The sequence below is a fragment of the Ambystoma mexicanum genome, chromosome 1p (assembly GCF_040938575.1).
Source record: "Ambystoma mexicanum isolate Mex_15411 chromosome 1p, UKY_AmexF1_1, whole genome shotgun sequence".
In the NCBI taxonomy this organism is placed as follows: Eukaryota; Metazoa; Chordata; class Amphibia; order Caudata; family Ambystomatidae; genus Ambystoma; species Ambystoma mexicanum.
Window position 1 is genome coordinate 1,142,347,722 of NC_090921.1, and position 25,541 is coordinate 1,142,373,262.

At 48.8% G+C, this 25,541-nt stretch overlaps 1 protein-coding gene across 1 annotated transcript in view; it reads right to left on the minus strand.

Annotated features, from left to right (window-relative positions):
* Positions 1 to 25,541, minus strand: part of LOC138449858 (protein NKG7-like) — a 149,816-nt gene that overhangs the window by 4,392 nt on the left and 119,883 nt on the right. The gene's annotated exons all lie outside the window — the stretch shown is intronic.

Consider the following 25,541-nt stretch of genomic DNA (forward strand, 5'->3'; position numbering starts at 1 on the left):
CCGTGTGAATTAGAAAGAAACAGAAAGAAAGCAGGAGACATAGAAAAAGGGTCAGGGGAAAAGGGGAAGAGACGCAGAGTCAGATGGAAGCAAAGAGAAAGAATCAGGGAAAAGGTAATGAAAGGAAAAGAGGGCTAGAAATGCACAGTGTTTTCGAAAGAGAAGATGATGCAGAGAAAGACATGAAGGGAAAGTAAGTAAAAAGATGGAGGGATAGCATGCATGTGAGAGTATAAATGAGTAGGAAAGATAAAGTGAAGCGGAAATCGAGGAACAAGGATAGAGTGAGCGACAAAGAGACAGGTCAGATGCACAGAGATTTGCACCAGAGTGAATCAGGAATGACTTGTGTGTATGCCAGATGTACACCTGCAATGTTATGCCTATGTTAACAGCCCTAAAACTGGGGCACATCTGTGGGTACCTGGAGCATCTCTGGGATGCGAGCAAGCCATTGGGAATCTCACTTGCATGAGAGGATTTGAAAGATGCTGCAGGATTCTTCAGACATGCTCCAGTACTTGGCATTGTGAATACGTGTCAGGTGCACATCTCAGAGGCACACAGGCATCACCTCTTTTGTGCCAGTTCAAATCTTTGTGAATCAGGCCAATTGTGCAATAGGAAAAAGAAAGACTGGGTGACAGGGTGAGAGACACAAACCGTTCCCATAGGAAAGAGGAAAATATGGCTGGATAGATAGATAAGGAGAAAGATAGTAGCAGCTGGCGCAAGGGCTAGACAAAGTGGGCATGAGATAGAGGGGAATCGAGAGTAAGACCGAGAGTGAGGTGGCAAAACAGGGCGAGTGAAAGAGGAAAACAGGTAGCAAGAGTGACACCAATATACTTTACAAACAGAACGTATTATTAGTTGCTCCTAAAAGGTTAACAAATAGAGCATCAAAGGTTATACTGATGAAACTGAAACCTAAACAATGACTCTGGTTTCTCTTCAGGTGGTCTATCTTGGAGAGTACATCCTGAAATACTGTGACTTAACCTGCCGTCAAGATGTTTTGCTAAGAAGTGCGCGGAGAAGGAAGCACATTGAAGCAGTCAAAAACGAGGTTGTTTTATCCATTCCTGAGTCCCAAATTATTTCAAGAGACCTCGGGGTTAGCCAGTTAGCTCTGTCCATGTCTCCCCTATGCATTCAGTCAACTGTGCAACAAATTTAGCTGGAGAGAGAAGCAAATGACTCAGTTACTCACTCATGTACTGCAGTAATGCGTATTGTAAGTGGCAAACAACAGAGTTCCAGTCCAACAAATCCTTGTAATAAGGAAGCAATAATCCAACCCTGCAGTTTTGATGCAAATGTCTGGTGCCTAACATAAGATATCTCTGGCGATATAAATAAATATATTATCCTCTCTCATGTTGATGTGTCGCTCTCTCCTACATCTTCTGAGTTAGTGGGCCTGGTGCAGAACAATAGGATACAATTAGGCGACTTTGAGGTGAATTAGTAGCCCTATCAAATAAAGGGGAAAGTCAAAATAAATTGTTCTTCTCAAACAAGTTAGATGCTAAGACATGGTCAGCAGAACACCTCACCTAATCTCTATCTAGCCAGGATAGTCAGCGAGGCGATCAATGTTAATACTGCAACAAAGAAGCATCTTTTCAGGTAATTTCCATGGGTTGTTCAGTTATGCCCCCACTGACTCCAGATAATCTTTAGTGTTAACTTTTCTGTTGTCCTCTGTCCCGTGTATTTGTTGTCCTTTTGTGTTGTTGTTGTGCCCCGATGCCTACGGGCAGGCGCGCGTTACAAATAAATAAATAAAATAAATAAACAAGAACGGAATTCAAACTAGTACAATCACCACAGCGTTACAGCAATCTGTCTTATCCAACCATTAATAATCCCAAAAATCATACTTTTACAAAGGATTATCTGCAACCGTCCTAAAGATGTCCTAAACACAATAAGAGTCCCAGATGACTCTGTTTTTATGCTCAACTCGAATATTAACCCAGTCTCAAGCATGGATACCATTATCTGATGGAAGCGGAACATGCCAAAAATCAGGGTTAAGAAAATACTGGCACAAATAAAGGATGAAAGAAATATCATTATCAGTAATGTTCCCAGATTAACAAAGTATAAGCCATGGGAAGCCCTTTCTGACAATATCCTGGCTTGGTTGGATCAAAAAACGAATCCTGGAGCTGTTTGATTTACGGATTTAAAAAAGCTCAAAGAAGTCCATATCCCAGAATGGAATACATTAACAAATTGCATTATTATAGGATGCCTGCAAAGCAATGTGCCCGAACAGCTACAGAGGGACGATGAACTAAGGGGAAAGGTTTTGTTTCTAAAAACTATTTTAGATTCTACCACCTTCAGAGCAGCAAAGAAGTTCTCTCAAATATGAATGATCGGTTTACTATTTTACAGATTTTCTGCTATTTTCTCTTGTTTTTTTCTGAATTGTTTTAATCTGTGAGTTTTTATTAATTTAATTGTTATGATTACTGATTTTTGTATTCTGTGTTTGTATCATGTCTGGCACCAAAGGCAATTCGTCTGAAAGTGTGTTAAAATAAATAAAAGGTATCCTTTTTGAATGAGTGAGGCTCAGGGCCTGATTCGTGGATTGTTTTTCGCACTGAAAAGTGACTTTGCACACTTTTCAGCACGCAAAACCCCTTTCTACGGGGTTGGAATCCTGCTTCACACGACATTATCCATGTATTGATTTTCCTGCCAAGTATGGAGGAAAGGGCATCTTACATCAAAGTTAAACTAAATAGTGTTGTGTGCGAGCCCGTGCCTCGGGCCACCCCGTACTGCCACACACGCACATTCATACAATGAGACTCGGGACATACGCGTGTGTCTTCCGGAGTCCCGGCGGCAACTGCCGCACGGACGTTCTTTATTAAGAACGCGCATGCGCGATCCCAAACGAGGCTCGCGCATGCGTCGTTCGTACCTGCGACGTCACATCCCTTTTTTTCTTTAATCAAAATACAATAACATTTCAAAATACAACAGTGCAACTGGTAACTTGAACACAGGGCCCAACGTGGGCTGCAAACCTGATTCTAGAGTAGGCTCAGTCTCCTGAGTCCAGGACATAGTCCTTGAGGCGAGTAGGCAGTCTGCAATTTCCTTGCACGGGGTATCGAGGTGCGTTTTGGGGGATCACACTGGGTGCCACTGCGGATGGATCTAAATTCTGCGGGACATCCTCTCCGGGAGTCTCGTCAACTGTTCCTGATGAAGTTCCCTCATCGGGGTCGACACCTTCGTGTGAACGGTCCACTTTCTTAAAAAATGATCGGTTGCGGGTGACAGTCCCTCGTTCGTTGGCGGCAGTGACCATCATTCCCTTCACATGCGTCACGGTCCATGGTTGGGGTTCGTAGGGTAGTGACAGTTTTCCTTCCGGGCGGCGATTCCTGACCAACACCGAGTCACCTACGGCAACCTCCTTGTCTTGTAGGCCCCTTCTCGCACTCTCCTTTATGTTGCGTGCCGCTCGATCTTCCCGGACCTTCTCATTGGCGAAGACCCCGGGTTCCCTGCCTTCTACCTCGAATATCATCCCTCGTGGGCAGCGCCCGAATAGCGCTTCGGCGGGAGCAACCCCTGTCGACTGATGGGGCGTGGTCCTGTATTCTCTCAGGAACTCGACCACTTTCTGCTGTAGGTCTTCCCCGCCACTTGCCGATATTCTCACACCTTATTCAAAGTCCGCATTAGTCTTTCAGCTTCCCCGTTGGCCCGAGGCCAGAGGGGTGAGCCCTTCCGGTGTTGGATGCCTTTCTCTCTCAAGTATTGAGCAAACTGGCTGCCCGTAAATGGGGGCCCATTGTCCGAACACAGAATTTCGGGAAAACCATGTGCTGCAAACATTTTGTCTAGTGCCCTGGTGGTGTGACCGGTTGCTGTGGACTCAACTACCTCCACCTCCGGGTATCTTGACCACTGGTCGACCACCGCCAAGAAATACGTGCCTCTCCCCATCGATCCAAAGTCAACGTGTACGGTTCCTCAGGGTTTCTCACTCCGTTCCATAGAGCTGATGAGCGGGGCCCTTTCCACTGGACTCGCCGCTTGGCACGGTAGGCACCTTTTCACATATAGTTCTATCCGGCTTTCTAAGTCCGGGAACCATACCTTAGGCCCGAGCCTCGCCTTTGTTTTGGCAACCCCTTGATGCCCAACATGTGCCAGTTCCAGGACACGATTTCTCTGGGTTTGTGGGATCACAATCTGTCTTCCCCGTAGCAGTAGCCCATCGTCCGATACTGAAAGTTCGTCCCTCACCCTCCAGAGCGCCTGAAGATCCTTCGATGCTCCCTCATGCCGCCTGAAATTGTTCTGGAGTACCTCTTTCCAATCACCGCTTCTCACTGCTGTTTTGATGATTTGGAACACTTCATCGTTTGACGATTCAGTCGCTATGGTGATCCTGGACAGAGCTACCGGCATAGCACTCTCTACCACGTGACATACTAACTCTCGGCAGTCGAACACCTCGTTGGGCTTCTTTGTCCTCTTATAGTTCGGGTGGCGAGACAGATAATCTGCAGGATTATTGGTACCAGGCCGGTACACCAGCTTGACCCCGTACTCCATGAGAGCTAGCATCCAACGCTCTATTCTGGGGGGCGGTTTCGACGATACTCCCGCTAGGATTGGCAGGAGTGGCTTGTGGTCCGTCACGACCATGACCGGTTTGCCCAAGATGTATAAACGAAAATGGCGGCAGCCCCACAGGATAGCTAACGCTTCCTTTTCTATTTGCGAGTAGCGCTTTTCCGTGTCCGTGAGGGCCTTGCTCGCGTATGCGATGGGACATATGTCACCTCTGTTGTTCGCTTGCATAAGGACAGCCCCCAGTCCGACTGGGCTGGCATCAACGACAATTTCAGACTCTGCAGTGGGGTCAAAATACGCCATGGTATCTCGATCAGACAGGGCATTTTTGATTTCCTGAAACACCTCCTGCTCTTTCCGGTCCCACACCCAGATGGCCTCATTCTTGCTTAGTGCTCTGAGGGGTTCTGACAGGGATGTGAGTCCTTTGATGAAACGCCCACAGTAGTTAACCATCCCCAGGAAGCTGCGTACCTCGGTGGGGGATTGGGGTACCATGGCCTCGCAAATGTCCTTAATCTTTTCAGGATCGGGTGATACGCCACTGGCCTGAAAGATGAAGCCAAAGAAGCCAATTTTATCTTTGAAAAACTCACACTTTTCGCGGTGTAAAGTGAGCCCCACTTCATTTAGACGCCTTAGGGTGTGTTCCAGTCTTTTCATGTGTTCTGCCTCAGATTCAGCAAAAACCAAAATGTCATCACTCATATTCAGACCGCCTTTTAGTCCTGCCAGTGCCCCCCTGATGGCATTTTGGAAGACCTCCGCCGCAGATGATATGCCAAAACGTAGGCGCTTAAACTGATAGAGACCATCATGTGTAGTAAAAGTTGTAATGTATCTCGAATCTGGGTGGAGCTCAAGCTGGTGATAGCCCGACCTCAGATCCAACTTCGAGAATACTCTGGCACCTTGTAATTCCCCTATGATGTCGTCGAGGGTGGGTATAATATGTCTCTCTTGTTTAATTGCGGCATTCGGGAGGTGCATGTCCACACAAATGCGTACCGCTCCTGGCTGTTTTGGCTTGGGACCTATGACTATGGGCGAGACCCAGGGCATTGGTCCTTCCACCCTTTTAATGATGTCCATTTGGACTAGCATTCGAAGTTCCTTCTCTACCTGTTCCCTGAGATGGAACGGAATTCGTTGATGTTTGAGAGCTGTGGGCCGAATGGTGTCGTCAATGTGCAATCGCATTGGGGGAGCCTTCAACTTGCCCACTCCTTGAAAAATGCCAGAGAACTTGGCCAGTAATTGCTCAATGTCTACCTGATAAACTTCAAAAGCAAAATGTACAATGTCTAACGCCTCCGATGCCGCACAGCTGAGCAGGGAGCGCGGGCTGACATCGGTGACAAAAAATCTGGTTTTGATTGTCTTAGCCCCCTTGGAAACGGGTGCCACAAACACCCCTTGAATAGGAAGTGGAGTGTCTCTGCCAAAAGTGAAGCTCTTCGCCAAGGATACTTCCAATGGTGGCGGTCCTGGGATCGATTCGTAGTGTTCAGTGGCAAGCACACAAACGGAGGCTTCTGTGTCTATCTGTACTTGTGTTGGCACGCCTTGAATGTCTACAACACACTTGGGCTGCCTCTTTTTCCTTGCCCCTGTTGCCAGATTCGAAATGAAAAAGACTTCATCTTCCTCCTCTTCTTCCTCCGTAATGTTGACACGTTGCACATCTTGTTCCAATGTCGCAATGCTCCATTGCCTCCTTGAACCACCGCCACTTGTCCTGGCCGATCCCCTTTGTATCGCAACCGGCGCGGGAGCTCGACACATCCTGGCATAATGTCCGGGACCATTGCACCTGCCACAAGACCTCGATTTGGCGGGACAGTCTTCAGAGCATGGTAGGTCATATCCGCAGTACTGGCAAATGGATGTAGGTCCTTGCTCTGGAGCTGCTTCCTGGCGTTTCTGGCCCCACCGGGCCTTTGACGATGTCTGCTTCCCTACTGCAAACGCTTCTTCGGGCCTGCCGGGGCACACTGCTGCGTCCATCTTTGCCCCTCTCGACTCAGCTAGCTCATATATTCTTCCACTGTCTAGAATCTTAACCAAAGTCCAACCTGGCTCTCACAAAACTTGTCTGCGTAGCTTGCCTGAGCTGCATCCTTGGATCACTTGATTCCGGACCATGCCATCTTCATTTTCCCATCTACAGGTGGTAGCCATCTGCCGCAGACGAGCACAGAATTGGTCAAGTGATTCCTCTTCCCGCTGTTTTTCGCCGCAGAAGAGAAATCTGTCAAAATCCACATTGGATAGAGGAATGAAATAGTTCATGAGGGCAGTTTTGACAGCATCATACGTACCACTTGCAAGTTTAGGGGCTCGTAAATGCGAAGAGCATCCATCCCTGCTGAGTAGAGCAGAGTCGTCATTTTGGCGTCATCGTTGGTTTCTCCAGTTGCGGTGAAGTACATGTCCAATTATTTTATCCACAGCAACCATTTTGGGTCCAACTTTGAAGGAGGACCTGAAGTGTCGAATTCTTGCATAGGTAGTAGTGAACCCTGTTGTCTACGCACAACCGTCTGTGCTGCTGTTGCTTCTCCATCACTATCCGACATCTTCACAGGTCGCACAGGCACCTCCCGACCTGACTTGAACAGATGGTTACCGTACCTGATCCACTATGCAGTGGTGGTGTTGGAGCTCTGGTACCTGGTTGCACTCTGTGCTTATGTGTCCATCCTGTCACCACTAAAGCTGTGGTCACTGAGTGTGTTGCAGTCCTCTTCAGTGGCAAAGACAGCAGTGGTTCCAAAAATTGGTGTTAGGCTGTTTCTTATCGCGTGGGCAGCGCACAAGCACCTTTCCAGGCCGCTACTGCCTCACGCATTGCAGAAAAAGCTCATCGCCACTGCTCGCGTTGGATTCGAGAAAGACACGACGAGGACGATCATAATGATTGACATGTTGTTTCGTGTCAAGACCCCCTCCATTCGTGTCCTGCCTCGTAACCAGATGTTGTGTGCGAGCCCGTGCCTCGGGCCACCCCGTACTGCCACACACGCACATTCATACAATGAGACTCGGGACATAAGTGTGTGTCTTCCGGAGTCCCGGCGTCAATTGCCGCACGGACGTTCTTTATTAAGAACGCGCATGCGCGATCCCAAACGAGGCTCGCGCATGTGTCGTTCGTACCTGCGACGTCACAAATAGGTCAGCTATCTCCAGTTATCATGAACAGATTGGGCGCCTTCCAGTAGGGGGGCATCCATTCGCCTGTCGTCTTTTAAAGGTTATTTGCATGAAAATTCTTCCCTTTCTGAAATATTCCCACTGTAGGCCAAATTGATTATGTTGATATGTCTAGTGGCTTTCCATTGGGTATTTGACGTTCATTGGACCTCCCAAACAGGGTATTTCTGCACTCCGGGGTTTCTTTCATGTTGTCACACTTCACTAACTAGGCCTCTAAACAGATTAATGCTACTGCATGTCCTCAAACTTCCATGTTGTATGTTGTAAACTGTTTAATGAGCTATGAGTAATTTACCTCGGCTCTAAACAGTTCAGGGTCTTCGTTGTTTATCGTGTTTCACCATGCACTTGGCAGTGGTTTGTGAATGAGGAATGCTGGGGCAGATGTCTCTATGCAGCACAAATGGCTAGAGAGGCCATGGCATTAAAAGCTTTATGTTCTGGGGATTGGCTAGAGGATATTCCCTGGGCTGCTGATTGGCCAAATGTAGCTGTTTTTTATACATGTTATTGCAAACCTATTGTGCATTTTTAAGCATTTATGTGTTCAAGGCTTTGAAGAGTGCATAATAAGAGTTACGATTAGTCCTTCTAGATTGTAAAAGACAGTCGTGATTCTGTTAAGGACCCAAGGCAAGCATTATGCCCCCTCCCTTCCCAGGATTCCGATTGTGTTGTTTGTTTGCTTCTTTTATCAGAAACTCGGGAGGATCAATGCCAACATTTTGGCGGAGATCTCATATGACTAACTCGCACTATGTTCCTCTAGAAACCATCTCCATTTACATTGATTCTTCCACTGGCTTTGTTCAAGCGCTGATACCTCTGGGTTTGGGCGATACATACATGTAACAAATAAATAAAATAAACAAAAGATCATTGACATATTTTGGTGATGAATTTCGTTGGGGTCTGGGATATGACAGACTCGAAAAAGAGGTATTGATGGGTCAGATTGCGCACTGTGAAAAGAGGACTTGTTGCAGGAGTCCTTGAGCTTTATGCAGAGAGACAGTTTGCCATTGGTGTAACACAGAATAGAGAAGGCGTTATGAGTGGCTTTATGATGGGAGCAGCAGTTTATCTTTCTTTGTAAAATCTTTATTTTGTCTTGCAAAATAAATAAAAGAGAGGTGCATACTACTCACCACCACTCCCTTAATAGAATAATGACTGTCCGTAATAATCTATTAGGAATATTTGTAATTGCATTTTTTGGCATATAATATAACTGCCCAAATTAAATATTGCCTTTCATGAATAGTATTTTGCATATTGACATATTCAGTTATTTCTTTTTTTTAATTAACGTTGTTATGGCTGAAAGAATATCCGCCTTTCAATGTATAAATAACATAACATAACATTGATACAATTTATAATACAGTTGATAATACAATTAATGATATAATTAATGATACAATTTATAAAACCAATTCTAAAAAGAAGAACAACAGAAAACAATTAATCAAACTATCCAATATCAGCTCCGATTCTTATCCAAAGGTTCCATAGAGGACATCCGGGTAAGCCGGGGGTTGCTACCCACCTCGGCGTGAGCGGGTGCTGCAGCTGGGCTGATCGGCTTGGTAAGACCCTCCTGGGCCTGTGTTTTTAAGTTTTTACATTGTCTGGTGCCTCCCTGCCCCCTGTTCTTGCTCTCACGTTGTTTCCTCTTCCCCGTTGTTCTGCCCGCCTCCCTTCTTGTCTGCCCGCCCACCCCCCTCCCTGATTGGCTCTTCCTTCCCACTTAAGGCCCTCCCTGGGCAGCCACCTGCCCGGCAGCCACAGGCTAAGGGCCACTAGGCAAAGGGCATCTCCTACTTGAGGCTCCCAGTAAGTGTCTGCAGGTGTCCACAGGGGACACCAGCCACCATCCCTCGGAATACCCTGCCTATCCCCTACCACCTGCAGGCGGTTCCACCACTGAGTTCTTATATGTAACTATCTGGATACTATATACTGCACTGTGTACCCTTGGCCTTTCTCCCTCTGTTCAGGATTCTCAAACTTAGGTGGTGTATAAATGTGACCAAATACTATAGAATTGCACTGTGTACCGTAGGCCTTTCGCCCTCTACGCAGGATTCTCAAACTTAGGTGTGTCTCCCCTACTGTCTAAATTGTGCTTTTTTGTGATCTCCTTAAATCCTGCTTATCGTCTTGTCCCATTACTCCAATTGCCCATCTCTCGCTGTCCTGTCTGCCTGCTCTAGTTGTCTTTTCTTGTGTCACCCCTCTCCCTTCCACCTCTCCCACCTACTCTATGGTGCTCATTGTCTCTCCTATCTTTTCCAACTGCTTTTCTATCGACTATCCGGCTCTCCTCACTAAATCTGGTAGGAAGACGTTTAAAAAGGACATCCTGGTCTCCAACCCAGGCCTCCCTATAGCTGACACCTACACCAGTGCCTCCTCCAAGGAAACTCTCACCGACATCCTCTTTGACGTTCCTTCACCTGACCTATGGACCCTTCATATGGTCTCTGTGCTCCCTCCTTTCTCTTCCTCTCCCATTAATGGCGGCACCCGGTGGGATGCCCTTCTGGCCTCCTTCCTTTCCTCTAAGGCAGCGGTATTCAAACTGTGGGTCGCGACCCCCTAGGGGTCCGCGGGTGCATCCCTGGGGGGCCCTGAGAGCTCAGCATGAATAAAAAAAAAAAAGCACGTTTTTTTTTTTTTTTTTTTTTTTTTTTTAGATTCGAAGAAATGGGCAGGGGTGGCTCACATGGTCAGGCTGAAGCATGAAACTGTCTCAGGCAACAATGAAAAAGTGGCCCACAGTTGTAAATGGATATTCATTCCTTTAGTCACAGACTGGACCACATTACAACTATGGCTGTATGGTAACAACGGTGCCAGTAAGCTACTGGCACCGTTGCTACCGTACCGCCATAGTAAGAGTTGTGCTTGCGGGTGCCTGACAGCCCACCAGGTCTGACCTGGCAGGCCGTGCGGCACCCGCGAGCACAGTTCGTCAGATGCACCGGCACCGTTAATAACGGTGCCGGTGCATCCGATCTCCCCATTCCCATTGAGCCCTATGGGGCTCAAATGGGGATGGGGATCTACCGGTACCGGCACCCACGAAAGGGCAATTATCATGTCCGCCTAACTCGGCATGACCTGGTAATTGCCCATTCGCAGGTGATGGAGGCGGATGCAACTCCAGCGGCAGCCGTGCCGGTTTTACCAGCACAGCTACCGCCAGAGTTGTAATGAAGCCCACTGTTTCAATAGTACCCAAGGGGGTGCTTTGTGTTAAAATGTAAGTAAATTGTGATATATTCAGCAACAACGATAAACATTACTAACTGCATAGTTAAGTAACTCATCAAACTGGTCCACATTGGCCAAAATGGTGGCCCATTTTGACTGGCCCACACTAGCATTTTACATTTTTGGTACAGGCATTGCCCTATAGGCCTGTCCGAGCCTGGCGGCTCATCCATAATGGCGAGGGGGCGCCCACCCAGTGGCCCCTCACCCATTATGGAGGAGCTAAGAAGCCAGCCCAGTGAAACAGTGAGCACTCCCTCAGCTGTTTTATCCAGCTATTGGAGTGCTCCTGGGCTGGCTGAACTGTCAAAGGGAAACACTGTTTCCCTTTGACAGTTCAGTTTAGTTCCCCAGCCGCACATGCTCACTGAGCCATGCAAGTGCTGGGGCGTTTTGCTTCGCCAGCATTGCATAGCTCATTGGAAATGCTGGCTGGGGCACTGCATGTCTGTATGTCTGAGGGGGAGCTCCTGCACCTCCTTGCACATATGGACAGAGCAGCTGGAGCAGGCCGTTTCAGCGCCCACACGCAGGCCAATGCAGAAGGTACGTTTATGTTCATTGTTTTTATTTAAACATGTGTATGGATGCGTGTATGCTTATGTTATGAGTGAGTGTATGGTGATGGATGCTCATATGAATGATAGAGTGATTGCTGTATGAATGTGCAGCGCCTTGCATACACACATAATCATGTTGATTGTGTTAGGACCAGTGGGCCCCAGGGGACAGGGATGGTATCTTTTTACTCTACATCTATCATTCAAAACCCTCTGCATTGTCCACAAGGCTTTCTGGGGCCTGGGTCCAAAATACCTTCAGCTTTCCCTCCGCAAATACCTCCCCTCTCGAGCTCTTCACTCCTCTACCTCCAACTCCCTCAGGGTCAGTCGTTTATCAAAGAAACGAGCTGGGGTAGATCTCTGTCTTCGGCTGGGGCCTCCCTCTGGAACAGCGCCCTGACACTCTAAAACTTGAGGAGGACCATCTTTCTTCCTGCGCTTATCAGACCTACCCTGTCTGCGGCCTTAAATGTAGCACTTGCAAATTGCTGGCTGCACTAACACTGTTTGTTGCCTTTATTATTTATTTATTGTTATTTATCTGTTTCTCCTCTGCTTCGCACTTTCCACTTCTACCCCCTTCAATGCACTTTTCCCCTCCCCCTCGCACTTGCGCGTTCTCAATGTCACTGGGCCTAGTAAGATCGCTGTTTTCTTCTCCTCTGTTCCCCTCCCTTGCCTTGTCGCGCTCTGAAACACTTGTGTACGAGCGCGATAGAAATAAAATATCAATATCAATGCCAGCCCCCTGGTCTCCCAGCACCAATTGCAAACTGTTTGGCTATTTACCCATTTTTTGTTAAAAGTATGCTCTACAATGCAACATTTTAACCCATTATTTAAAATAAATTCACAGGGGGAAACCCCCCCGAACCACCTCTTATTGGTTCAAGCTCCCTCACTATGCTCGGTCGCTATTGCATTGTTGGCGGAAATAGTTATGCCCCTCCACTTAAAAAAAAAAATTCACCAGCTGCCACTGGCCCTCAGACTGTGTTGGGAACGGGATGGGGAACCCAGGGACTATTGTGGGAGCACAATGGGCAGGAACCATGGGATAGTGGTGGGAGCAGAGTGGGGAGAGCCCAGGGTGTGTGATGGGGTGGGGAGAGACCAGGGACTGGGTAGGAGTGGGATGAGGGAGCCCAGCGACTGTGATGGGAGCAGGTGACGGCACACAATATATACTGTCCATTTGGCATTTCTGGGGGGTCCCGACCTGCCCAAATTTTGCTCAGGGGGGCCCCGGCCAAAAAAGTTTGAAGACCACTGCTCTAAGGTAATCATTAATGTATACTCAAATGGGACCGTCTTGGTCCAAGGCCCTCAGGCCAACCTTCACCTCTTTGACAGACGCCTCCTGCGCCTCATCAACCTCCCTTCTTCTCCTCCTGTCCCCTCTCTCCCCTCCGTGACTTCCTCACCTCTCCCTTCTGCCTCTTCCTCGGCTACCTTGCCTTCTCCTTCCCTCCCTGCCCCCTCTCGGGCTCCTTCTACACCTCCTAAGGGCGAACCTCGGACCTGCACCTCTCCCCGGAAGTCCTTCAAGGATGGCAACCTTCTCCATATTGCCACTCTTAACTCTCGCTCTGCTGTGAAACACTCCTCTGATATCTGCCTCCTACTTGTAGAACTTGACCTTGATGTCCTCGGTCTCACTGAGACATGGTTCACGGCCAGCTCTATCACTAGCTTTGACATGCTACTACCTGCTACTACCTGATGGCTACCTCTCCACACCCAGGTTCAACCGCTCTGGTGGGGGTGTAGCCCTGATCTTCCCCGAGTGGATTCCTGCCTCTGTCATTCCTATGCAGGCCTACTCCTCTTTTGAATGCCTCGTCTGCAGGATCTCTCTCTCCCCTAGCCATTCCCTTACTATGGCTACTATCTATCGGCCACCTGATCAGATCTCCTCCTTCCTTTCTGAGTGGGCGGACCTCTCCTCCTCACTCCTGGCTTCAACCTCTCAACTCCTTCTTCTTGGGGGTGTCAAAATCCACCTGGATGCCTCCTGTCCTCCCTCTGTACTCTTTTGTGACCTCTGCGACTCTCTCTCACTCACTATTCTCCCCTCTGGCCCGACTCGCTCCGCAGGGCACATGCTGGATGTTCTGATCTCCTCAGACCTTCCCCTCTCTGTTCCCCTATCCACTCCTCTCTCCTGGAGTGATCACTGTCTCCTCTCCTCCAACCTCACCCTCCCTACCCCCCAGGCCAAGCCATCTCTATCACTGCCACCCACCTTCTCGGTCATCCAACCCATGAAGCGCGTGTCAGCTGAGGATTTCGCCGCCACCTTCTCACCCCCACTTCCCCCTTTGGCTGACTCTCACCCTGACACAGCCCTCTCCACACTCCACTCTGCTATATCTGATACTGTTGATATCCTTGCCCCTGTCATGAGAATCCGCCTGAAGCCCAAAGCCAAGTGCAACTCCTGGTACGACTCTTACCTCGTCACCCTAAAACACAAGTGCAGGGTGGCCGAGAGGAAATGGCGTGCTTCATGTACATCCTCTGACAAACTGGCCTGCTGCCTGCTCCAGAGGAAATACTGGCTCTCTGTCAAAACCAAGAAGAGAGCTCATATCCAAGCCCGCGTCTCTTCGGCATCAAACAACCCAGCTGAACTCTTTAAAATCTGCAAGGAACTGGCCAATGCTGCTGCAGTCTCTACCTCTCCTGTCCCTTCCCAGGCCCTCTGCACGGAGCTGGCTTCTCGATTCATCTCTAAAACTCAGGTCATCCTGTCCTCACTCTCCTCCTTTCCCCTCCCTCCCCCTCTCCTCTGCTCTTCCTCCGACCTTTCTGCAGCCTCCTCTCCTCCCTCCTTCTCTGCCTTTCCCCTGTTCTCCGCTGATGAGGTTTATAGACAAGTCAAATCCATGAAAGTCTCGTCAAAACAGGTTCATCCCTGTTCCTCCAAAACCATAAAGGACCACATTGACTCCCTGGCTTCCTGCCCTTGCTGATTTCTGTAATCACTCCTTTGCCACTGGAGTCTTCCCATCTGCCCTGAAGCACTCCCTTGTGCACCCCCTTCTTAAGAAACCCTCTGCTGACCCCTCCTGCCTGGCTAACTATCGCCCCATCTCCATCACTCCCTTCCTGGGCAAGCTCCTGGAGAAACTGGCCATCTGCCAGCTAAATCTCCACACTGAATCTGTTGGCTGTCTTCATGACCATCAGTCTGGCTTCAGAGCTGCCAGAAGCACAGAAACTGCTCTTCTGAACATCTGTGAAGACCTGCTCTCCAACCTTGACTCCAACACCCCCTGTGTCCTCATCTTGCTTGATCTCTCTTCTGCCTTTGACACTGTCAGCCATGCCATCCTGCTCACTGTCTCTGTGATAACCTGGGTATCACCGGTCAGTCTCTGCATTGGCTGAGCTCTTTCCTCTCCGACCGACCCTCCCAGGTTCAACTTGGGTCTTTCCTTTCTGCTATCTTTCTCTCTACTTGTGGTGTCCCCCAGGGGTCTAACCTCTCTCCCTGGCTTTTCAACCAATACCTGGCACTCCTGGCCCACCGCATAGCTGCTCTCTGCCCCAACTTTCAGTGCTACACGGATGACACTCAGCTCATTTTCAGGCTACACTCTGCCTCCTCCTCTACTTCCCTCATCTCCGACTGTCTGTCTGCTATCCAGGAGTGGTGCGCCGCCAATGACCTCTGCCTTAATGCCAGTAAGACTGAGATTCTCCTCATCGGCACACCCACTCCCTCCTTTCCTGTATCTCTCTGGCCGGCCTCTCTTGGCCCCTTTCGTGCTCCCACCTGCAAGGCTAAAAATCTCGGGGTCATCTTCGACTCTACACTCTCCTTCTCTCCTCATATCTCTGACGTCTCTAAGAAGTCCCACTACAAGCTACACCTCCTCAGAGGTAGTCTTCCTTTCCTCTCCTTCCCCCAGAAGCTCACTGTCTCCAGAGTTCTGGTTCTCTCCATGCTGGACTATTGTAACAGCCTCTTTCTAAATCTGCCCGCTTCTCCTCTCCGCCCTTTGCAATTTATCCAAAACACAACTGCGAGACTTGTCCTTGGCCTCCAGCCCAGGGATCGTATCTCTCCAGGACTGAAATCTCTGCACTGGCTCCCAGTGGCTGCGAGGATTATGTTCAAAACCCTCTGCATCGTCCACAAGGCCTTCTGGGGCCTGAGGCCTCAATTCCTTCAACTATCTCTTCCTAAATACCTTCCTTCTTGAGCTTTTCGCTCATCTGCCTCCAATTCCCTCAGGGTCTGTCGCTTCTCCAAGCAACAAGCTGGTGGTAGATCCCTCTCTTCGGCTGGGGCCTCCCTCTGGAACAGCCTCCCTGCCTCCCTGAAACTTGAAGAGAATCATCTTCGGTTCCGCAAGCACCTCAAAACGTTTCTCTTCTTGTCTGCTTTTTCTCCTCTTCTCCCCTGCTGATTCCCTGGCTGTCACGGGAACTGCACTGGTTACCTGGCCACCAGCGATTCTCGGGTCCAGATCTACTCCCCCGCTAGTCGGTTCCTGACAATCCCTGCACTTGGTGACTGTTTCTGTATCCCTATGGTCCCACTACCTGCACTTGACACTGACGTCTGCACTTACCTCTTTCACTTGCCACCTGCTGGCAGCACTTCATTATTGTTTACTTATTGTTATTTATTTTTTGTTCTTTATCCCATGTACTGAACTTTCCTCTTCCACCCCCCCCGCCCGCACTTCTCCTCCATCCCCTCCCTTGCACTTGCACAAACTGAATGACACCTGGCCTAGTAGGATCATTGTCTGTCTTCCCTGTTTCCCCTCTCTTGCCTTGTTGCGCCTTGAAACACTTGTGTATAGGCGCGTTATAAATGCCATATCATATCATATCATATCATTATAAATGCCATATCATATTGTGCATTTTTAAAGCTTTTATGTGTGCAAGGCTTTGAAGAGTGCATAATAAGAGTTACGATTAGTCCTTCTAGATTGTGAAAGACAGTTGTGATTCTGTTAAGGACCCAAGGCAAGCATTATGCCCCCTCCCTTCCCAGGATTCCGATTGAGTTGTTTGTTTGCTTCTTTTATCAGAACCTCGGGAGGATCCATGCCAACATTTTGAAGGAGATCTAATATGACTAACTCGCACTATGTTCCTCTAGAAACCATCTCCATTTACATTGACTCTTCCACTGGCTTTGTTCAAGCGCTGATACCTCTGGGTTTGGGCGATACATAAATGTAACAAATAAATAAAATAAACAAAAGATCATTGACATATTTTGGTGATGAATTTCGTTGGGGTCTGGGATATGACAGACTCGAAAAAGAGGTATTGATGGGTCAGATTGCGCACTGTGAAAAGAGGACTTGTTGCAGGAGTCCTTGAGCTTTATGCAGAGAGACAGTTTGCCATTGGTGTAACACAGAATAGAGAAGGCGTTATGAGTGGCTTTATGATGGGAGCAGCAGTTTATCTTTCTTTGTAAAATCTTTATTTTGTCTTGCAAAATAAATAAAAGAGAGGTGCATACTACTCACCACCACTCCCTTAATAGAATAATGACTGTCCGTAATAATCTATTAGGAATATTTGTAATTGCATTTTTTGGCATATAATATAACTGCCCAATTTAAATATTGCCTTTCATGAATAGTATTTTGCATATTGACATATTCAGTTATTTCTTTTTTTTTTTTATTAACGTTGTTCCGGCTGAAAGAAAATCTGCCTTTCAATGTATAAATAACGTAACATAACATTGATGCAATTTATAATACAGTTGAAAATACAATTAATAATACAATTTTTTTTTTTTTAAAGAAATGTTATTATTTTCTAACAACACACCAAACACATTAACCTTTTAGGACATACATGATCGATATCAAAACATCACATTAAACAGTGTCATTTTCTGTCCTCCCCCCTCCCTCCCCACAAACTCGAGCCATCTCAGCCCCATCATCTACATGAGCATTTTCCGGAATCTCAGCGTTTGTTGGCTTATTTGAGTCTCCAGTGTCATAATTGACCTGGTGGGGGTTTGCCATTGTGATCACCAGCTGCATCCAGGCTATCAGGGGGCCCACTTCCTCCTCTCCCCCTTTGGTGACAGCTTCAAACCATGCCGCAGTCTCCACTTCCGTCCATCTCAAGAGGTCCGCCCACCACAGCTCCACTCTGGGCCTATAGGCCGCCTTCCAACACATTGCGATTCTATGTTTAGCTAGAATATAGGCCAGGTCCTTCATCTTGCTGATATGCTTTGAATGACGTGGCCTGGGAAAATTCCCAAGCATGCAAGCCCAAGCGGACCTCACGTCCAGTGCTACTCCCCCACCAGTCATTTTCGTTTTTATTTCTTCCCAGAATCTGTGCACCTCAGGGCAAGCCCAAAACATGTGCAGTAGTCCTGCATCCTCCTCCTCGCACCTAGGGCCTTTTTGTACTGTCGAGCCCCCAAAACTAGCTATTCTGCTGGGGGTCAGATAAGCCCTATGGGTGACATACAACTGAATCTGCTGGAGTCTCGCATTCCGGGTATGGTATCTTTGGGCTCTATCCCATTGTCCCTCTGTCATGGGTTCCCCAACCTCCTCCTCCCAATCCCGTCTCAATTGGAGCAGCTCCATCCCCGCCTTCACCCCCAGGAGCTCGTATATCCTTGATATTTCATGTTCACCCTCCGAGACATCATACATCGTTTCTAGGGAGGCATCGGGTTCTTCCTCTAGCACAGTCTCAGGCCACCTCTTTCTCACCCATTTCATTGGCCACTATGCACCCCCGTCTCCTCCTGCAGCCTCTGGAATCCCAACGCCGCCCCTTCCTGCCATATGTCTCCAAGGATGGCCAACCCCACTGGTTCCCAGTATCTACGGACTGCTTCAAACAGTTGGGAGTCGTCGCCACATAGGACCGCCAGCGGGACCTGCTGGGAAACCAAATCTGGGTCACCCACCACTCTCCATGTCCTGCGCCAAATTTCCCAGCCTAGCCTCAATAGTCTCCCCATCCTTACTATTTTAGTTTTATGTAGCCATATTGTCTCCCTCAGAAAATAAGGAGCTGATTCACCTTGCAAAAGCATAGCTTCTGCTGAGTCTTCCGCAGACAACCACCTAGCCACATACAACAACTGTCCCGCTAGGTAATACAGCTCAAAATTCGGTAGGTTTATGCCCCCCTTATCACATGTGTTCTGTAGTTTCCACAGGTCCACCCTATTCCTGTAGTTGCCCCATATGAAGCCCCTATACATACCATGAAGTTTAACAAAAAAGCGTCTGGGGATCAGGTACGGGACATTCACAAAAAAGTGCAAGAGTCTGGGCAATACCACAATTTTTAGTAAAACTGCTCTTCCCATCATGGCCAGGGGTAATCTAGACCAGAACACCATGCTGTTTTTGACTCCCTCCATCGCTTTCTCTGTGTTATGTTTGTGCTCTGTCTATATTTTGTGATAAATGTTTACGCCCAGGTACCTGAATGTCACGATCTGCCAGGGTATCTGCAAGACGGGGAGTCTCTCCAGTGGGGTATTCTTGTACCTTCCCAAGGGGAACAAACTGACGTCCGGGGGTTTACCGATATGCCCGAGAGGGTGGCGTAACGATCCATCACCTCCAACACAAATTGCAGGTTTTCCTCCGGGTAACGCAAGTAGAGGAGCACATCATCCGCATACAATGATATCAGGTGTGTTCCCCCTGTCGTGCGGATTCCCACCTCCCCGTATTGTTGCGCAGGCTTACTGCCAGCGGCTCTAATGCCAGGATGTATAACATGGGTGACCAGGGGCATCCCTGTCTGGTCCCCCTGCCAAGTTGCCATTTCTCTAAAATTATGGTTCCAGTTTTAACTCTCGCTGTCGGGGTACTATAGAGCATCTGAACCCATCTAGTTTATCCTGGTCCCATCCCATATCCTTTCAGGGTCGCTTTCAACAACGGCCACCACACTGAATCAAAAGCCTTAACCGCGTCCAGCGACACGATAGCCAGCTCGCTCGAGTCTCCCTCAGTAATAATATGGTGTAGCCTCCTGTGGTTGTCTGTGATATTTCTACTGGGGACATAACCCGTTTGGTCTGGGTGTATCAGCTTGCCAATTACCCTCTTTAGTCTATTGCCAGCACTGCTGTGAGTATCTTACTGTCCTGATTGAGTATAGACAAGGGCCTGTAGGAACCGCATTCCGCATCCGGTTTGCCTGGTTTCAGGAGCGGGATGATCACCGCCTCACGGAGGGACACCGGCAGTTCTTGTATAAGCAAGCCAATAACCTACCCGGCTTATCCCCCCCTGCATGCAGCCTCTCTGTATATTTCTTATAGTTTAGTTTGCATAATCTATCCCAATGTTCACTGCAAGCTAACTGTAATTCCTTTATTTTGGCGCTATTCACATGGGTGGTCTCCTCATTTTGTATCAAGTCCTCTAGCTCTTTTTCTGTCTCTTGCAGTTCCCGCTCGATACCCCCTTGGAGCCCTTTGGATTTAGATATAGCTATTCCCCGCACCACTACCTTAAATGCCTCCCATACTGTCCCCACAGAACGCACACTGCCCATGTTAATTTCAAAGTATTCTTCGATGGCCTCCCTCAAATCCTCTCGAAAGCCCGCATCCCGTAGAACCTCCGTCGGGATCCGCGCTCTGGGGGGTTGGTGTCGCCACTCTATCACCAATGGCGAGTGATCGGAGAGTACCCGGGCTTTGTATTCCGCTCCCTCCATTTCTCCCACTATCCCGGCCGATGCAAACACATAATCCAGCCTTGTGTGCAGGTCATGTGGTGCCGCATAATGCGAATATTGCCTTTCCATTGGGTGTAGCCTTCTCCACACATCCTCTAGGCCGAGGTCCTTCAACAATGTCCTCAGCACCTTAGCTGCTGGCGCCGGCTTTTCTTATTTGCCATCCAACCTATCCATCTTGGGGTTCTGGGTGAAATTAAAGTCCCCTCCCCATACTATCGCGCCACCCACCAGAGGGCTAATTTTACTATATAAAGACCTAACATATGCCGCTGTATCATGGTTAGGGGCATACAAATTTATGATATTCACTGCTCTGTTCTCCAGGAGTCCCGCCACTACCACCATTCTGCATTCAGGGTCTATTGTTGAGCTAAGTAGCTGAAATGGCACATGCGGTGCCACCCATGTAATCACTCCTCTTGCATATGCCGAATACATGGCCCCTATGACATTACCCCTCCATTTTCTCTTAATCACCTCCAATTTCTCCTTGGTGAGGTGGGTTTCCTGTAGCAGAGCTATGTCAATCCGCATCCTCTTCAGGTACATCATTACCTTATTACGTTTTAGATAACTATTGAGGCCCCGCACATTCCAGGTCACAATTCTGAGATTACCCGATGCCCTTGGTTTGTTCGACATTTCTACATTGGCTCTTACACAAACTAAAACTAAAATTCCCCAAAACTACAAACACCCCAAACTTCCCCCCCTAACTACAAACACCCCAGACTCCCTCTCCTCCCTCCCACCCTCCTCCCTTCCCTTCCCCAACTTCACCCTCCCCAGCTGTTGCCCAGCTCCATCCCTGGATCTCAGGCACCCCCGCATCTAGCCCTTTCTGGTATAACCCGTACTTGCGGCTCAGCAGGGTGAGGCCGCCCTATTGGCTGCCTTTCTACTAAATCTCAGGGATAGGTGAGTGAGGTCCAGCCGCTCCTATTTGCTTAGAGTTGCTACGCCCAATACTTCCGTTCTCATTCGCTTTTTAACACACTATATTCCAGTCCCATAGAGTCATATAGTTCAAGGGCTATGCCATGTCTATCAAGTATTTCAAGGCGCTATACCCGGATTCCCAACCCTCCCACCCTCACAGGGTACATGACATAATGTCTTCACTTGTCGTGCTCCTGGGAATCTTGTTCTTCATCTTGCGCCGGGCAGCCCTGTAGATCCAACCACGACGCCCCATCCTCTGGGGTGTCGAAGAACAGCTCTCTGCCTTTGTGCAGAACTTTCAACTTTGCTGGGTACAACAACATGTACTTGATGTCCGCCGCACGCCGCCTCCTCTTAACCGCAACATAACTATATTGTTGCCTTTGCACTAACATAGTATAGTCGGGGTATGCCGTAACCCTAGAGGAGGCTCTCTCTATCGTTCTGCCCTTACGGAAATACTCCAGGATCTTTTCCCTGCCTTTATAATTCAGGATTTTCGCAATGATCGGTCGCGGCGGAGCTCCAGGCCGTGGTTTCCTCATGAGGGCCCGATGTGCTCGCTCCACCGTGAATCCCTGTGAGAGTTTGTCCGCTCCCACCTCCTGCAGGATCATATTCTCCACGTAATCTGTGGGGTCCTGGCTTTCTTCTCCTTCTGGCAGGCCGACTGTCAGTCTAGAAAAATGGATACCTCTCATATGTGACCGCAAACGTATTCTGATGGCCTTGGGCCAACCGTCTCATGCACAATATGACAGAATATAGGTTTCCGAGTTTGCCAAAGAACGGCCATTTTGATGTAACAAGAATCGCCATTTTGTTTTCTAACCATTGCTCATTGCTTTCTGTTCTTATTGCTTCGCAGTACATTTTCTGCTTACACTGCTCGACTGTAAAACATTGTTGTCTGCACGTGAAAGGACAAGGCCGCAGGGCCGCGAGGATAACAAAAGTTCATTGAAACACAACGTAGGCAGCGCCAGGAAGAATTCCCGGCTCCCTCCCGAATGTAGCCTTGAAACAGAGCTGCAGGGCATTTAATCATTTTACAGCTGCCAGTTATATGGTAGAATATGTTAGAATAAAGCAGCTAAAGGCTTGAATTATGCTCTTCTTACGGCCCTTTCCTTGCTGAGCCCCGTTAGAGCATGTCGGCTCCCAGGACACGAATAGCACCTCATAGATAGCAAGGTCTGGAATGCAACTCTTCCCCCGTATGTAGCTCGCTTCCAAGAACAGAAGCGCTGTGTTCTATTCAACAACTGAAAGATGCCTCCGCACTCACAAATTGCAAATTGTTACTAGAATAGATATTTGAAGGTGTCATAGTTGTCGAAAGTGTCCATCATCACACCAAGTTCAAAGAAACCCAATAAAGGGGGGTGTTAAACATGTCATAGCTGATTGTTTGATATGCATTTTGTATATATGTAACTGATGTACGTAATTCACTTTCTTGCGTCCCTCGAGGTCTAGAGATACATGTCGCGGGGCGTGAGACCAAGTTGGCCAACTGAGCCTTTTGCTTTGCAATAAACCCTAGCTTTGGAAATACAACCTTTGTCTGGCGTATCTATCGTGTGTAGTGACTCGCCTTGTTTCCATAGACGTAAGGGACCCCTAGGGGCCCCTTTCACGACGACACGGATGTTGTTCTGTCTCGCCCGTCCTTCTGCTTCCTCCACCCTGTTTTTGAGATTGGCAACCTGCTGTTTGAGCACATGGACCTCCTTCGCATTGTTTGTGCTTACATCCGTGTTGATCTTTACTGCACTTTCCAAGCCACTAGTTCTCTCTGCTAGCACTCTAACGTCCTGCCGCAGCAAAGTAACTTCAATCCCCACGCCATCTATTTTATTCTCTAGGGCCGTCCACAGCTCCGCCATCGCCGTGCCCCATTTGGTACTCAAGTCCGTTATGGCCGCTAGCACTTGCTGGTTTTCTCCTCCAGAGGGGTCATTCCCTGATGCCTCCCCCATCTTTTGTACTGGGGGCGAGGGGATTTGTTGTACTTTTGCAAAGGCGTCCATAGTGGGTTGCTTACTTCTGGACTTTCACCGACATCTTGCGCTCTCACATTGCCTTATAGCAGCTTCCTTGTGCCGCTGTGGCTTCACCAGTATCAATCAGTCTTCGGGTGTCCCCTGTGGGCCGACTGCAAGGCGGCAGACAAGGTCGATCTCGGAGTGGGCTGTATCCCCCCACGTTCCTCCTTTAAGCAATGTTTTGGGTAACTCCCTAGTACCTGCAATGTTGAACTGGTGTCCGATATGGCGTATGGTTAGTGTGGCAGTACTGATTCTATGTCCCTTCTTTTTCTCCAATGAGTCTCCCCAGGTTCGGATTGGTACCCTTGGAGCGCCCGTATGGGACATGTGCCTTGTACTTTGTCTTTGAGTGGGTTATCTCCTCCCACGTATTGAGTCGGCTTTATAGATTGTTCTACAGTTGCGCTGTGCTAATCTCATCCATACACGTCACAATGATGCTTGTCAGGCTCCGATCTGCTTTACAGTATTCTTTACGTTTTGTCGTTTACTTTAAGTTGCTTTGTGCCAATCTTGCCCATTCTTCTCTTAGCTCAGCTCGCCAGTCATTAGTTATTCGCCAAGACCGTAGACTGTTCGGCGGTGTTCCTGAGCCTTGTCGTTGTTTTGAAACTATGCTGTGCCCGGCTCACATTTTCAGCTCCAAGCACAGCATGCCTGGCCTCAGATTGCTCCAAGACTGTAGTTTGGGTAGAGTGTTCCTCAGGCAGATGCAGCTATGTGCTTAGTGAGTGCACAGTGATAGTTCAAGGCTGCACCGCCTTCTAGCCGCTCCCACCTGACCAGTGCTTGGCTCAAAAGTTTATCAGCCCCAACCGGTGCACACCTACTTTGGACATGTATGACTGGGGCGCCTTGCGGGAATGCGTGTATTGTATATTTGCTGGCGTTATGATGGCCCACAGCACAGGTGCAGTGCTCAGTTGGCCGCGCTGATCCACCGCTGCAGTGACCAGCTTTTCGATGCTTGCTGCAGGGCCGTGTCTATCCATATGCTGGGGCGCCGGCGCGCACACGCAGGGCCCTCAATCCGGCTCTGTGCCCAGCAACCGTCTGCAGGCAGGGTCCTCTGCCTCTCCTTTGGTTGTCGTGTGCAGCCCCGCACTGCAACAGTATCTTCCCTGCAGGCAGCGGGAGCCACCCACTCGCTCGACCAGCGTGGCTTTTCATATCCGCAGCCCTGCGCTGCTATTGTTTTGTGTCCCGCAGGCAGCGGAAGCCGCTCGCTCAATCGTCTGGTGTGGCCGGGGGGGGGCTGCCTTGCTTCCGAACTCCGTTTCCCCAGCTTCACACGCGGCTATTTTCTCCCACTGCCTTTACTCGTGTTTTGCCCCTCACGCACCACGTCTTCAGTATCTTCACCGCGGATCGTTAGGGGGGCAGGGATCAGCACGTCTTCTCGGGGACAGGGACTCGTTGTTTGCTTCGCACTTGAGTCCGTATGGCCGCTCTCACAGCTACGGCCGCTCATCCTTTGTTCGCCGCCATCTTAGATACAATGTATCATTGCAGCTGGGTACTTCAAAATCATTTATCTCTCTGATGCTTGCACAGCGGGCTTCAGTTTCCATGGGCCTGGTAGTGCATACGTTCCCACGCACGGGTTTCTATTTTTGTAGTAATTTGATAGGTTTAAGTGCGTTTCCATAAGGATCAGCGTCGGATCATCGGAGTAGCTCTCGCTGACACGTCCTAATCCATGGCCGGTAAGCCACGCCCTCCCAATTAATGATACAATTAATGATACAATTTATAAAACCAATTCTAAAAGAAGAACAACAGAAAACAATTAATCAAACTATCCAATATCAGCTCCGGTTCTTATCCGAAAGGTTCCATAGAGGACATCCGGGTAAGCCGGGGGTTGCTACCTGAAGAGGGAGCATACTGTCATGCGCCTCGCTCCGTGGTGCCTGTGGCCTAGGTTCAGGCTAGGCAGCCATTGAACGCTCCACCACGTGGCAGTTTGCCGGAGGCAGCAGTCTAGTCTTCTGCCGCTTCCGATGCTACGGCTCATAAGCCACGCCCCCTCCTGACTCCGATGCATTGCAACCTCCACAGTCAGTTCGCTTGCCATTGCTTTTGGTGCTTAATGCTAGTTTTCCATTGTTTCTGTGCTGCGCTTGGCCTCTCTCTC